Raw genomic sequence first — 12700 nt, forward strand, 5'->3', positions numbered from 1 at the left:
TTGAAAGTTGCTTTTTGTGCAAAGTTTTGTGGTTAGTTATCCTACAGTGTCGAAAAGCACTCTAAACTGTATACTCGATACAAATCCCACCGCTGTACACCAGTGTTAGGCGGAAACCTGTGCAGTTCCCTCTGGGACCACTGCAAAAGATTTAGGACTACAGGCGTTTGGCGGTGAACCCACTTGGTAGCAGTCTGCACCACACAGATTCACTTGGTAGCTGTGGCTGAGCAGTCAGACCTCTCTCAAGAAAAGTTGAGCAGTATGTGGAGTATACAAAATAGGGCAATTCTTCACAGCAAGACAAGCAAACACGCAATGAGGCTTAGTGTAAAGATATTAAGGTATTTATTTATAACAAAACATCTATGAAAAACACTATAGCAAATTCACGGCAAACAAATCAAACACAATTACTCTACGAAGCAGAAAAACGATCAATCCCACTAGCAATACTTCGACAACTCTAGGTTCTACTGGTACCACTTATTTTCAGACAGAGGTGTATACCTTAACCTAGATGACACTCGAACATTAGTTAGGACGGGAGAGAAAAAGATAGGCAGGTTATGAAATCAACACAGTTCAATCCTTCGCGGATAAAATGCAAGGCAGGAAGGCAAGAATCACAATAGATCATAAAGTTCAGAGGCCACCCCACTCGGAGAGAGGCAAGGCGCGATGTCCCAAAAGTCTCTAGCGGAGATGCATTCAAGTCTTTGTAGCAAATTTTTATCGGCAGATTGAACCAGTTCAGAACAACAAATGAGAAAAGCTTGGAGGCGACCCAACGGAACGGAGAGGATTAAGACACCTCACTCGAACCGATCGAAAGGGAAGCCAGGCGGACACGGTACCTTGGTGTGGAGGGCAGCTCCGGCGGGGGCAGTTGTTCCTGGTGGTGGATGCACGTCGGGTCTTTGCCAAGAGTAGAGATGATCTCGTCGTCGAAGAAAAGTGAAGTCCGGTGCACCACCAGGGAAGAGACCAGCCGCGGAGTGCTCCGTCACAAGGCACCACCTTTTGGTCGCGGTACAGGGGTAGTGGCTATCCGGTTGCCGAGGTGCTCTGCACGGGCAATTCGACCACTGCATCCTGAGGCGAATAAAAAGCAAAGGGGACTGGTTGTTCCCACGAGCCAGGGGAAGAGACTCTCCGGCAGGGAGATCTCCTCTGTCGTCGGTAAGTGGTGAGTCGGTTCCGCAGATCTCCACCGGAGGTGTCGTCGTGCAGGTCGGCTCAGCGTTACCCTTGTCGGATTCTTAGGTCCTGTGGCGACTTCTGAAGATCCAGTCCCAAAAGCCCTGCTTTTATGCAGAAAACCCCCATTCATTCAGCCTAGCTGTCAATCAACACATGCTAAGTGGTGAGCGGGAAGGCTCACCACTTGGGCCAATCACTCCAGAGTGGGACCGGAGTTGGCAAGGCAACTCGGTCCAGGGTGCCTAAACCCCCTCCCACACCCCTGTGGTAACCCAGACAGAATGGCACCACTTTGGAGGGTCTCTGTCCAGAGGCACGCCAAAAGTGGAACAAAGGGCTCAACCTGTGGTTTAGGAGTCACAGAGACGAACACAGACGCCATTTTAAAAACCGAGTTCTGGCAGAAAATACCATCCGATAAACTTATTTAAGATAAGTAGACCGGTGGTACGTTAGAGATTAACGAGAAAAAGTATCAATCTCCAACAATGGGACGAATCCCATAGGGTTATGTTCGGGGTCGAACATAACAAGTAGTTTCCAATGCCACCAGCCAAAACGCGACGAGGGGGGATGGGACAGTGCCCCCTCGAGTAACAGATCCAGGAGTAATGGAATTACCCCTACTAGTACGTCCACAATAAGATGGTTTGTACTAGTTCTGTTAGTAAATTTAGGTCTAGTAAAGCCAATGGTGACTTTACATGTCCGGGGAGACAGTAGTCAGTCCCCGGGTATGGAGTCTATGGTGGGGGTCCGCTAGGACGCCCCAGTGTTACGGCACGTAGGGTGCGGTGTAACACACATAGGAAAACATATGAGACCCTATGGAGTAAAAGACCCCATAGCCCATCGAACACATTGACATTTCAAAGGAATTACACACATACATGTCCAAGAGTGGGAGAAAAAGAGTCTCACTCTTGGCAGGATGGAAAAAAACAAACTCCAGAAATCCAGCAAAGCTGCTGGGGGACTCACTAGGTTAGGAAATTCAGCCTAAACAGATAATTCTCCCTAACAGGGTGGGGGTGGTGGGAGACATGAGTTGGACATGGGTGGGGGCCTGCTGGCAGGTGCCCCACAGTGCTGGGGGGTGGGGGTCGTGGGGAACATGAGTTGGACATGGGTGGGGGCCTGCTGGCAGGTGCCCCACAGTGCTGGGGGTGGGGGGGTGGGGAACATGAGTTGGACATGGGTGGGGGCCTGCTGGCAGGTGCCCCACAGTGCTGGGGGGTGGGGGGGGTTGGGAACATGAGTTGGACATGGGTGGGGGCCTGCTGGCAGGTGCCCCACAGTGCTGGGGGGTGGGGGGGGTGGGGAACATGAGTTGGACATGGGTGGGGGCCCGCTGGCAGGTGCCCGACAGTGCTAGGGGGTGGGGGGGTGGGAACATGAGTTGGACATGGGTGGGGGCCTGCTGGCAGGTGCCCCACAGTGCTGGGGGGTGGTGGGGAACATGAGTTGGACATGGGTGGGGGCCTGCTGGCAGGTGCCCCACAGTGCTGGGGGGTGGGGGGGGTGGGGAACATGAGTTGGACATGGGTGGGGGCCTGCTGGCAGGTGCCCCACAGTGCTGGGGGGTGGGGGGGTGGGGAACATGAGTTGGACATGGGTGGGGGCTGCTGGCAGGTGCCCCACAGTGCTGGGGCGTGGGGGTGGTGGGGAACATGAGTTGGACATGGGTGGGGGCCTGCTGGCAGGTGCCCCACAGTGCTGGGGGTTGGGGAACATGAGTTGGACATGGGTGGGGGCCTGCTGGCAGGTGCCCCACAGTGCTGGGGGGTGGGGGTGGTGGGGAACATGAGTTGGACATGGGTGGGGGCCTGCTGGCAGGTGCCCCACAGTGCTGGGGGGTGGGGGTGGTGGGAGACATGGGTGGGGGCCTGGTGGAGGGTGACCCTGCACTGCTGGGGGGTGGGGGTGGTGGGTGACATGGGTGGGGGCCTGGTGGAGGGTGCCCCTGCACTGCTGGGGAGTGGGGTGGTGGGAGACATGGGTGGGGGCCTGGTGGAGGGTGACCCTGCACTGCTGGGGGGAGGGGGGGTGGGGAACATGAGTTGGACATGGGTGGGGGCCTGCTGGCAGGTGCCCCACAGTGCTGGGGGGTGGGGGTGGTGGGGAACATGAGTTGGACATGGGTGGGGGCCTGCTGGCAGGTGCCCCACAGTGCTGGGGGGTGGGGGTGGTGGGGACATGAGTTGGACATGGGTGGGGGCCTGGTGGAGGGTGCCCCTGCACTGCTGGGGGGTGGGGGTGGTGGGAGACATGGGTGGGGGCCTGGTGGAGGGTGACCCTGCACTGCTGGGGGGTGGGGGTGGTGGGAGACATGGGTGGGGGCCTGGTGGGGGGTGCCCCTCCACTGCTGGGGGGTGGGGGTGGTGGGGAACATGAGTTGGACATGGGTGGGGGCCTGCTGGCAGGTGCCCCACAGTGCTGGGGGGTGGGGGTGGTGGGGAACATGAGTTGGGCATGGGTGGGGGCCTGCTGGCAGGTGCCCCACAGTGCTGGGGGGTGGGTGTGGTGGGGCCATGAGTTGGACATGGGTGGGGGCCTTTTGGAGGGTGCCCCTGCACTTCTGGGGTGTGGGGTGGTGGGAGACATGGGTGGGGGCCTGGTGGAGGGTGACCCTGCACTGCTGGGGGGTGGGGTGGTGGGAGACATGGGTGGGGGCCTGGTGGAGGGTGACCCTGCACTGCTGGGGGGTGGGGGTGGTGGGAGACATGGGTGTGGGCCTGGTGGAGGGTGACGCTGCACTGCTGGGGGGTGGGGGTGGTGGGAGACATGGGTGGGGGCCTGGTGGAGGGTGCCCCACAGTGCTGGTGGCCTGGGATGGTAGACATGGGTGGGGGCCTGGTGGAGGGTGACCCTGCACTGCTGGGGGATGGGGGTGGTGGGAGACATGGGTGGGGGCCTGGTGGAGGGTGCCCCACAGTGCTGGGGGGTGGGGGGGTGGGAGACATGGGTGGGGGCCTGGGGGAGGGTGACCCTGCACTGCTGGGGGGTGGGGGTGGTGGGAGACATGGGTGGGGGCCTGGTGGAGGGTGCCCCACAGTGCTGGGGGGTGGGGGGGTGGGAGACATGGGTGGGGGCCTGCTGGCAGGTGCCCCACAGTGCTGGGGGGTGGGGGTGGTGGGAGACATGGGTGGGGGCCTGGTGGAGGGTGCCCCTGGTGGCTGGGGGTGCAGGGGGACATGCGTTGGTGGACAGTAGTGCAAGTTGACATGTGGGTTGGCTGGGGGGCAGGGCCATGGTGGATGGGGTGCCTGCAGGACATGTGCAGGGTAGGCCCCTGTGGTGTGAGCCACCTGCAGGGGCCGTGGAGGGTGTAGAGGGAACACCTGGGAGGACCCACATGTGCAATTCACGTGTGGTGCTCCCCGCGCACCCCTGTAATACACGTACCCTGATGGAATCGCGTGTGGAACTTCCCGCGCACCCCTGAAATACGCGTACCCTGCTCGCACGGGGCCAATCGCGTGTGGAACTTCCCGCGCACCCCTGAAATACACGTACCCTGATGGAATCGCGTGTGGAACTTCCCGCACACCCCTGGAATACACGTACCCTGCTGATGTCGCGTGTGAAACTTCCCCCGCACCCCGAAATACATGTACCCTGATGAAATCACGTGTGGAACTTCCCGCACACCCCTGAAATACACGTACCCTGCTGATGTCGCGTGTGAAACTTCCCCCGCCCCCTGAAATACGCGTACCCTGATGAAATTGCGTGTGGAACTTCCCGCGCACCCCTGAAATACACGTACCCTGCTGATGTCGCGTGTGAAACTTCCCCCGCACCCCGAAATACACGTACCCTGCTGAAATCACGTGTGGAACTTCCCGCGCACCCCTGAAATACACGTACCCTGCTGAAATCGCATGTGGCACTTCCCGCGCACCCCTGAAATACACGTACCCTGCTGATGTCGCGTGTGAAACTTCCCCCGCACCCTGAAATACACGTACCCTGCTGAAATCGCGTGTGGAACTTCCCGCGCACCCCTGAAATACACGTACCCTGCTGAAATCGCGTGTGGCACTTCCCGCGCACCCCTGAGATACGCGTACCCTGCTCGCATGGGCCCAATCGCGTGTGGAACTTCCCGCGCACCCCTGAAATACACGTACCCTGCTGAAATCGCGTGTGAAACTTCCCCCGCACCCTGAAATACACGTACCCTGCTGAAATCACGTGTGGAATTTCACGCGCACCCCTGAAATACACGTACCCTGCGGAAATCGCGTGTGGAACTTCCCGCGCACCCCTGAAATACGCGTACCCTGCTCGCACGGGGCCAATCGCGTGAGGTACTTCCCGCGCACCCCAGTGATACACGTAGCCCGCTTGAAATGCTGGTACAGGGTTAGCGCAGCCCTTTGCGCTGGATTGGGGATTTTGATGGCTTTTCCCTGCGCGAGAGGCGTTCTTGCGGGCGTAACTGGCGCTGATGCAGGGTCGCTGCGCCACTGTGCGCCACGGCTGGTTTTGGTGGCTGGAATCCATGAATACGGTGTGCGCGGAAATGGATTTTAGCGCACGCGGCTGGCGCAGGGATTCGCACGCGCACACTGTGCGCCAGCTGCGTGCGCCACCTGTGCGCTGAATTCAATGAATTACCAACTAACTGTTTTCTAGTGCGCCCATCTTGATGCTCTGTGTGTGCCCTGCCTGCCTTATTGAAACATTGGGAGGTTCTAGAGTGATCATAAACAGAAGAGGCGAAAGTGGGACTCCTTGAGGGGCTACTTTTAAGAGCAGGGACAATGGTAAACATATGCCATTAATTAATATTGAGGCAGTTGACCTGTTGTACTGGCAGGATGCAACCCCATTAAAGTTCTCACAAAAAGTAATCCTTCTTAAGGTTGCCTAAATGCGTTGAATGTCCAAAATAAGAGCTAAAAACGGATACTTGCAACGTTCTATCATTTGACAGGTGCCCAGCATTTCATGTACATTAGTTAATTTTGTCACAGCTAACACCATTTTGGAATCTTGGAAGGACTTCTCTTATGACCGTTGGGCCAGACCTTGGTTAACCTTTTATAGTCTGTAGTCACTCAGGCAAATGGCCTGTAGTTTGCCAATATCCTTTATCTGTACCCTGCTTCTGAGTGAAGATGATGTTTCCCATCTTTGTTTGACTGGAGAATGCTTTGAGCATTAACAGAAGGTTATACAGGTTGCAACCGTTGCATAGCGATTGCGGCAGCTAATTGACTCTCTTTGGTGTAAAGCAGGGGTGCACAACTGATTTTGACAGAGGGCCGAAAGTACCTTACATGAGGGCTATAGTGGGCCGAAAAGTAAATGTGGGCGGGGCGGTAGGCGGGGCGTGGCAGGAGGCTTTTTAAACCCCCAAGTTGTACTAAACACATGGAAAAAGAATGTTTTTGAGGGGTAACGATTTTTATTTGCATTTCAAACTTACATTTTGTACTAGACATTTTTTTCTATTTAGTTATTGTATCTCGCCTGTTTAATTAACTTATATATATATTTTATTGACCCTAGATTGGACATGAAGTTATTTTGGACTGCTACAGTTTGCTCTTTGGGTTGCCCAAGAGGAGTATGGCCTTCGTTGAGTCAGGTTTCCTCAAAAAGCCAAAGATGAACATCTCCTAACTGTGCCTGTTTTAGCTTTGTTATTGGGTTCACTCTTGGAGTGCAACACTATGCCCCATGGCCACCTCACCCCCAACCAAACCCCCCCACCCCATGGCCCCCTCACTCCCAACCAAACCCCCACACCCCAAATCAGCACACACAAACCAACACCAATACAGACCCGAACCCCCACCCCCCAACTCAGCACACTCTCAAGCATGCACCCATACAGACCCGAACCCCCACCCTCCAACTCAGCACACAAAAAACATTCAAATCAAAACATTCATACACATCTGACAACCCCCCACCCCCGCATCTCAACATACACACAAAATACATTCAAATACAAACATTCATATACATCTGACACACACCCCCCCACCCCCGCATCTCAACATACACACACAAACATAAAGCAAAACAAGCCCGACATACAAACAGAAACAGAGCACTTACCGGAGACGTGCTGGAAGGCTGGAACGCTGAAATCGTACTACGGCTGGCGTGGTCCAAGGCTGAAATGCCTTCCGGCATCAAGCATTATGGGCCACGCCAGCCGGAGTGCTGGCCCTCCATTGGTGCAGCACACAGGCATTACGTGGCTCGTAGGATTGACGTGGTGTGTGCTAAGCCAATGAGGGCCAGTGTTTGGTCCGGCCCGGAAGACAACAAAGACTTTCCTAATGGAGGGCGGCCGCGAGCCGCCCTCCATTAGGAAAGTCTTTGTGCCTTGCGGGCCGGACAAAAGAGCATGGCGGGCCGCAATTGGCCCGCGGGCCGTATGTTGTGCACCCATGGTGTAAAGGAAGCATCTTTGTTGATTATTTAACTAACATTTAACGTAATAAATTCTGAAAATTATTACTTGTGAGAGGGAAAATTTGACTGGTGCTTTGGGCCATTGTTCATTGGTGGTAATTGGTTTTATTTGTATTTTTTGGTTCATAGCTTTCCATGGAATTTATGATATGTGGACAAGGAGACAGCTGATGCTCATCGATAGAGGAATTCTAGGTCAGAGGAATGTAGCGGACACTGTGACAAGGTGGCTTGTGGCCTACTTCCAGAAAAGTGCAATAGCTGCCCAAGACCACCGTTCAACATTGTTTCTGGTATCCCTAATGAAGGTTCAACATTTAGAGTACTTGGGACAGAAACATATAGGGTTAGAACAATATGATTGGGGTATTAAATCCACATACCCCGGTTCGATTAAGGGTGTGTTATTTCATCTCCACCTGGTCCTTTGTTTTGAATTCATTTGTGTATGTTTTTCATAAAAATGATGTGTTGTGTAAAAGCGATTTCATGTTTCTTTGACCTGTTAAGTAACATGTTTTTTGACCTTTGTAAAAAACGAATGCATTTCAGTTAATTTTGTCCCTAGTGTGTCCGTCCTTTAAAAAAAAAACCTAATGTCCATCTAAACCTCATGTACATTACAAACCTATCAATTAAATCAAAGGAACCAGCAAATACAGACAATGTTGAATAATTGTTCAAGTATTAACCATGCCTAGGTCACTTAATGCACAGCGTAGGACAGTGCCATTCATTGATTTCCATGGACTTTAATTTATCATTTTGATAGGTCATGTTTGGAAGTCCTGTAAAATTAATTAAGAAAACTACCTGGGCCATGTTCTTTTCCTGGATGGTTTGACTCTATGGCCTCATGCATTTGAGGCGTATGAAACATTTTCACAGTACTCTCTGTTCCCTTGGCAGGAAGTTCCGGGATAGTGAGACCTCATGAATCCTTCAACCTCGTCTCCTGGTGGTTCTTTCCTCATGTGCACGGTTTTGTAATTTCTCACTAAGCTCTCATTGATTGAGGTGGTGTGAAATGTCTCTATATTCCTCACCTCTATCATTGAGTAGATACCCATTGGCCATTTCTTTTTGTCTATAACCTTGGAGTTTGCCATATCTTCTTTTCACTCTGCCAAATGTATTGACAAAGTCTCAAGAGGGTATTTTCTGCCTTTTTGTGATGGAAGGAGTCAGAGTTGTACTTGGTTACTTTTCGTGTCAGATTTATATCTTTTGATTCTCTTTTTAACACGCACTGCACTCTCCCACGTGTGTCTCACAGATGCAGAATTTTCGTTTGCTCCCCTTTATTAGTAGAATGGCTCATGAGGATACCTTGGATTGTCACTTTCATACCGCCCCAAACAGATGCAACATTAAGCACAGTGCACCAGTGTCTCAAAAATAAAGAAAAGTGGGCAAATCTGAGATGCGCCACAAATGCACTGCAAATGCACCAGAAGTAGATGTGCATAATTCACAGAGATACATAACTTTAGAAAAGAGGAGCAAAATGTGCTATGAAGATGCGCAAAGTGGGAGGAAAACATGTAAATCAATCAGATTACGCATGCAAGAGGGGAGTGTCCACAAAAAGTGGCCAAAAACGCACCAAAAACCTAATTCTCAAAACCCAGAAACGTGACTTGCACCCAAAAATGCGCAATCTCATTTGCACAAGCTTTTAGGCACAAGGATATTGTCAACTGACCGAGGACACTGAGATGGAATGTCTTGTGATGATCGTAAAAGATACGACGACAGAAAAAAACATCCTATAAACATGCTATAACTGCAACTTGCAAAAGGCAAAATTCATAGTCCGAAATGGATGGTTATTCTACTTTAAATGCGTTTTGGACGTTTTTTGTCTGCATTGTGAATTTGAGGTGTTTAAGAACAGACTAAATCAGTGACTCACCCCCTGAAGTGTGCCCGAAATAAACATTTAATGAGTCTAGCAATTATTGTATAGAATTCCAGAAAGACACATTATTTGTTCTTCCTTTTCTTACTTATTTAGTGTCACTGCTCAAAGCTCGTGGAACCGGCTGTTTTTTAAGAGGCCTGAACAAGAAAGAAAGCCATTTCAGAAAAGAAAGAGCCATATGGCACTGGCCACAGCCCAGGAGCTTCAATTTAAAAAAGAAATACAAATGTATATTTTTAGGGGTAGCAAGGGAGATCACAGGCATAGCAAGGGAGACATCAGGGGTCGCAGGTGAGACCCCTGGTGACCCCCCAAATGACGTCCCTGTTAGACAGTTGCCTAAAATTGCACAAATATTCAGACAGAATAATAAATGACTCATGCGAAAGGTATGATGCAACAGCATAAACAGAGAAGTAGCAGGACGAGGGCAAGGGGTTAAATGACTATGCACACATACACCAGAATGATGAGCTGACCACGTGCAGTCGCCTTTTGACAGTCCATGTAGTACAGGCTGTCCTCTGAGAGGGGGCGGGAGACCCATCCTTGCCTGTGATGGGAGGGCATGACATTCCACACTAAAGCACACATCTCATTGCAAGGCTTGTCATATAACCAACAAACATAACCCGAAATCCAACAGCCACTAAGAAAGTGCACACGCTCATAACCTACCAGCAAAGAAGTACAACTCTCAAAAATACAAGACCCGTTATGAGGACCCATCACACAACTGCTTAAAAAATATATATTGCAAACTTAATATCAAACATTCTATATGCAGTCATTAAAAAAAAATGCCACTCTAGTCTCCCTGTCCCTACAAACGTGCTAAATAAAATCAAAGGAAAAGCACCTGGCCACAAAACTGTCACTTATGTGTTCTGCGTAAGCTACACCTGAGTGCAGGCCTTGACTGGGCAGGGTTCCAGTGCAGGTGGTGTCGCAAGAGTGGGCTGTACTAGCTGGCCATGAGTGTCACTGGATGAGGCAGTGGGACTAGAGATCCCGGGGGAGGCATTTGTCCGCACAGCTACATATATACCTCCAGGGCAGATGCCAAGCGGTTAGTGGCAGAAATGCTCTCTGCTTGCTGCCTCATCTGAATTCTGATCTGCTTGGGGTCAGTTCTCATCGGGCTAGTGTGCAGTTCACTAGTGCTGCCTTTTCTGCTCAATCCCTGTAATCCCTCACCCACGGTTGAGCGCAAGGAGGCTAGCTGCGTTCGTATGGCAAGCTGAGGCTGCCGCGTTCTGTCCGACCAGGAGCTATAGGTTGTGGAATGTGGCCTGTTGGTGCGTGGCCCTCTCAGTAGGTGTGAGAATGCTGAAGGATTGGCAGGCACATTGTTGCCTTCAGCTAGAGATGGTGGTCTTTACAGACCCCGACAGGCCTGTGCTCCTCACCAATTTCCACTGTGGTGGTGTCCTGCCCTGTAGAGGTCTCTGCCTTTTCCTCATCATCTCCTTCAAGTGGTGGCATATCAGGATTGTCTTCTATGGCATCCCATGTACACTCATTGAACATTGAGCTCAGTGGTCTATGGCCGCGCCGCTGGTTAGTAGTTGTAACTCCACAGCTTGGAATATAAGGAGCGTTTATGTCCATTGGGCTCTACTGTATATGTTTGGCCCGTCAGCTGACATTTGAAACTTTGCTTCGTACAACATAATGAGCATTACAAAGATAATGCATGTAACAGAAGAAAAATACTAAAAAAAGTTTCATGCTGGAAAAAGTTAATGGATAGCGAGAATCTGTATAGGTGACTGCTCGGTATGGCACAACACTATAATTATAGTTGACCCTCGGTAGGACCTGTGTGAATATAGGACCTCCATGAGGTGGGCAACAAGTCAGATAATAAAATATAATAGACATTTATTAAGTCAACTAAATAATTAACAAGCTCCATTTCATTTAGACAGACCTAAATGCTCCCGTGTGCTTCCAACACTGCATGGCTATCCAGTTCAGCTTAGGAGTAGCAGTCCTGGTTACTGTGTAAATTGAAAACACACATGCCAGCAATTCAAAACTTATGGTGAGTCCTTTAACACTACTACAACTATAAATACCAATTACTAATATACTGCAAAGGGCCAATGATGGTTTTCTTTGGCTAGGTGGCATCGGATCTACTGTCTCGGTGACATATCCACGATTGAAAACAGAAGCCCCTCATGCTGGGTAAATTCTTCTTCACTAAAATAAATGTCTTCATTAAATGGTCAGGGTGAGCTCACACAAACAGGATGTGGTGTTGGGTCAACTGTTAGCCATGTGATTACTCTGTGGGGCACGGCTTGGTTCTTGTGGCACTTTAGGTTTTCGCAGGTACTCCTGTAGTGCACTAGCTGTTCCTGAGCACATGGATTAAGGTTCATAATTGTCATCCATGTGGTATAAATGTTTGTAGTATATATGTTTTATGCAGGGTTATGATCTATTTTATATATTAATGTTTTGGGACTTTTATGTGTTCCCTGATGAGGACGTGGTTAAATTGCCCTTAATACGTCAAAACCGGTCAGTCTTGTTCCAAATGACTGGAAAGGGATCATGAAAATTAACTAATATCCACTCCAGGGAGCGAAGAAAAATCATTACTAACTGTGATGTTTTTTTAAAAAAAATGTTTTATCTGTGTGAGTGTGACGAATGCAGATGTGTCTGTTCAGATTGAGGCATTATGCCCATTGTGGATCTTAAAGAAAATAGTTTTTGATTCTCCTGAATCAAATTGTTGTTCTTTGATTTATTCAACATTTTTATAATAATTAAATAAATAATTTTTCTCTTTTGTAAATGGCATCCTCTGCATTCTACCTTTCTTTTAAAAAATATCCTGTGAATTGGCACCTGTTTCGGAAATTAAAAGATCACATGCATGACATGTGAGCAACCTATGCATGGTTACTAATGCATCAAGCACCTTTCCAACTCTTGGTGTTCACATGCTCACAGTGCTCTGTGCACACACACAAACCGCACCTATCAGGCCATTAAGAAACACAACCTTGGTGAGCTTTATCCTGGGGTAACAGATATGCTCCAATTTACAAGAGTATTACTAACTATAACTCTGACACTAACTCAAATTCGCTGTTCTCTTTTCTCTCTTGTTGCACC

Source organism: Ambystoma mexicanum, chromosome 6q (assembly GCF_040938575.1).
Source record: "Ambystoma mexicanum isolate Mex_15411 chromosome 6q, UKY_AmexF1_1, whole genome shotgun sequence".
In the NCBI taxonomy this organism is placed as follows: domain Eukaryota; kingdom Metazoa; phylum Chordata; class Amphibia; order Caudata; family Ambystomatidae; genus Ambystoma; species Ambystoma mexicanum.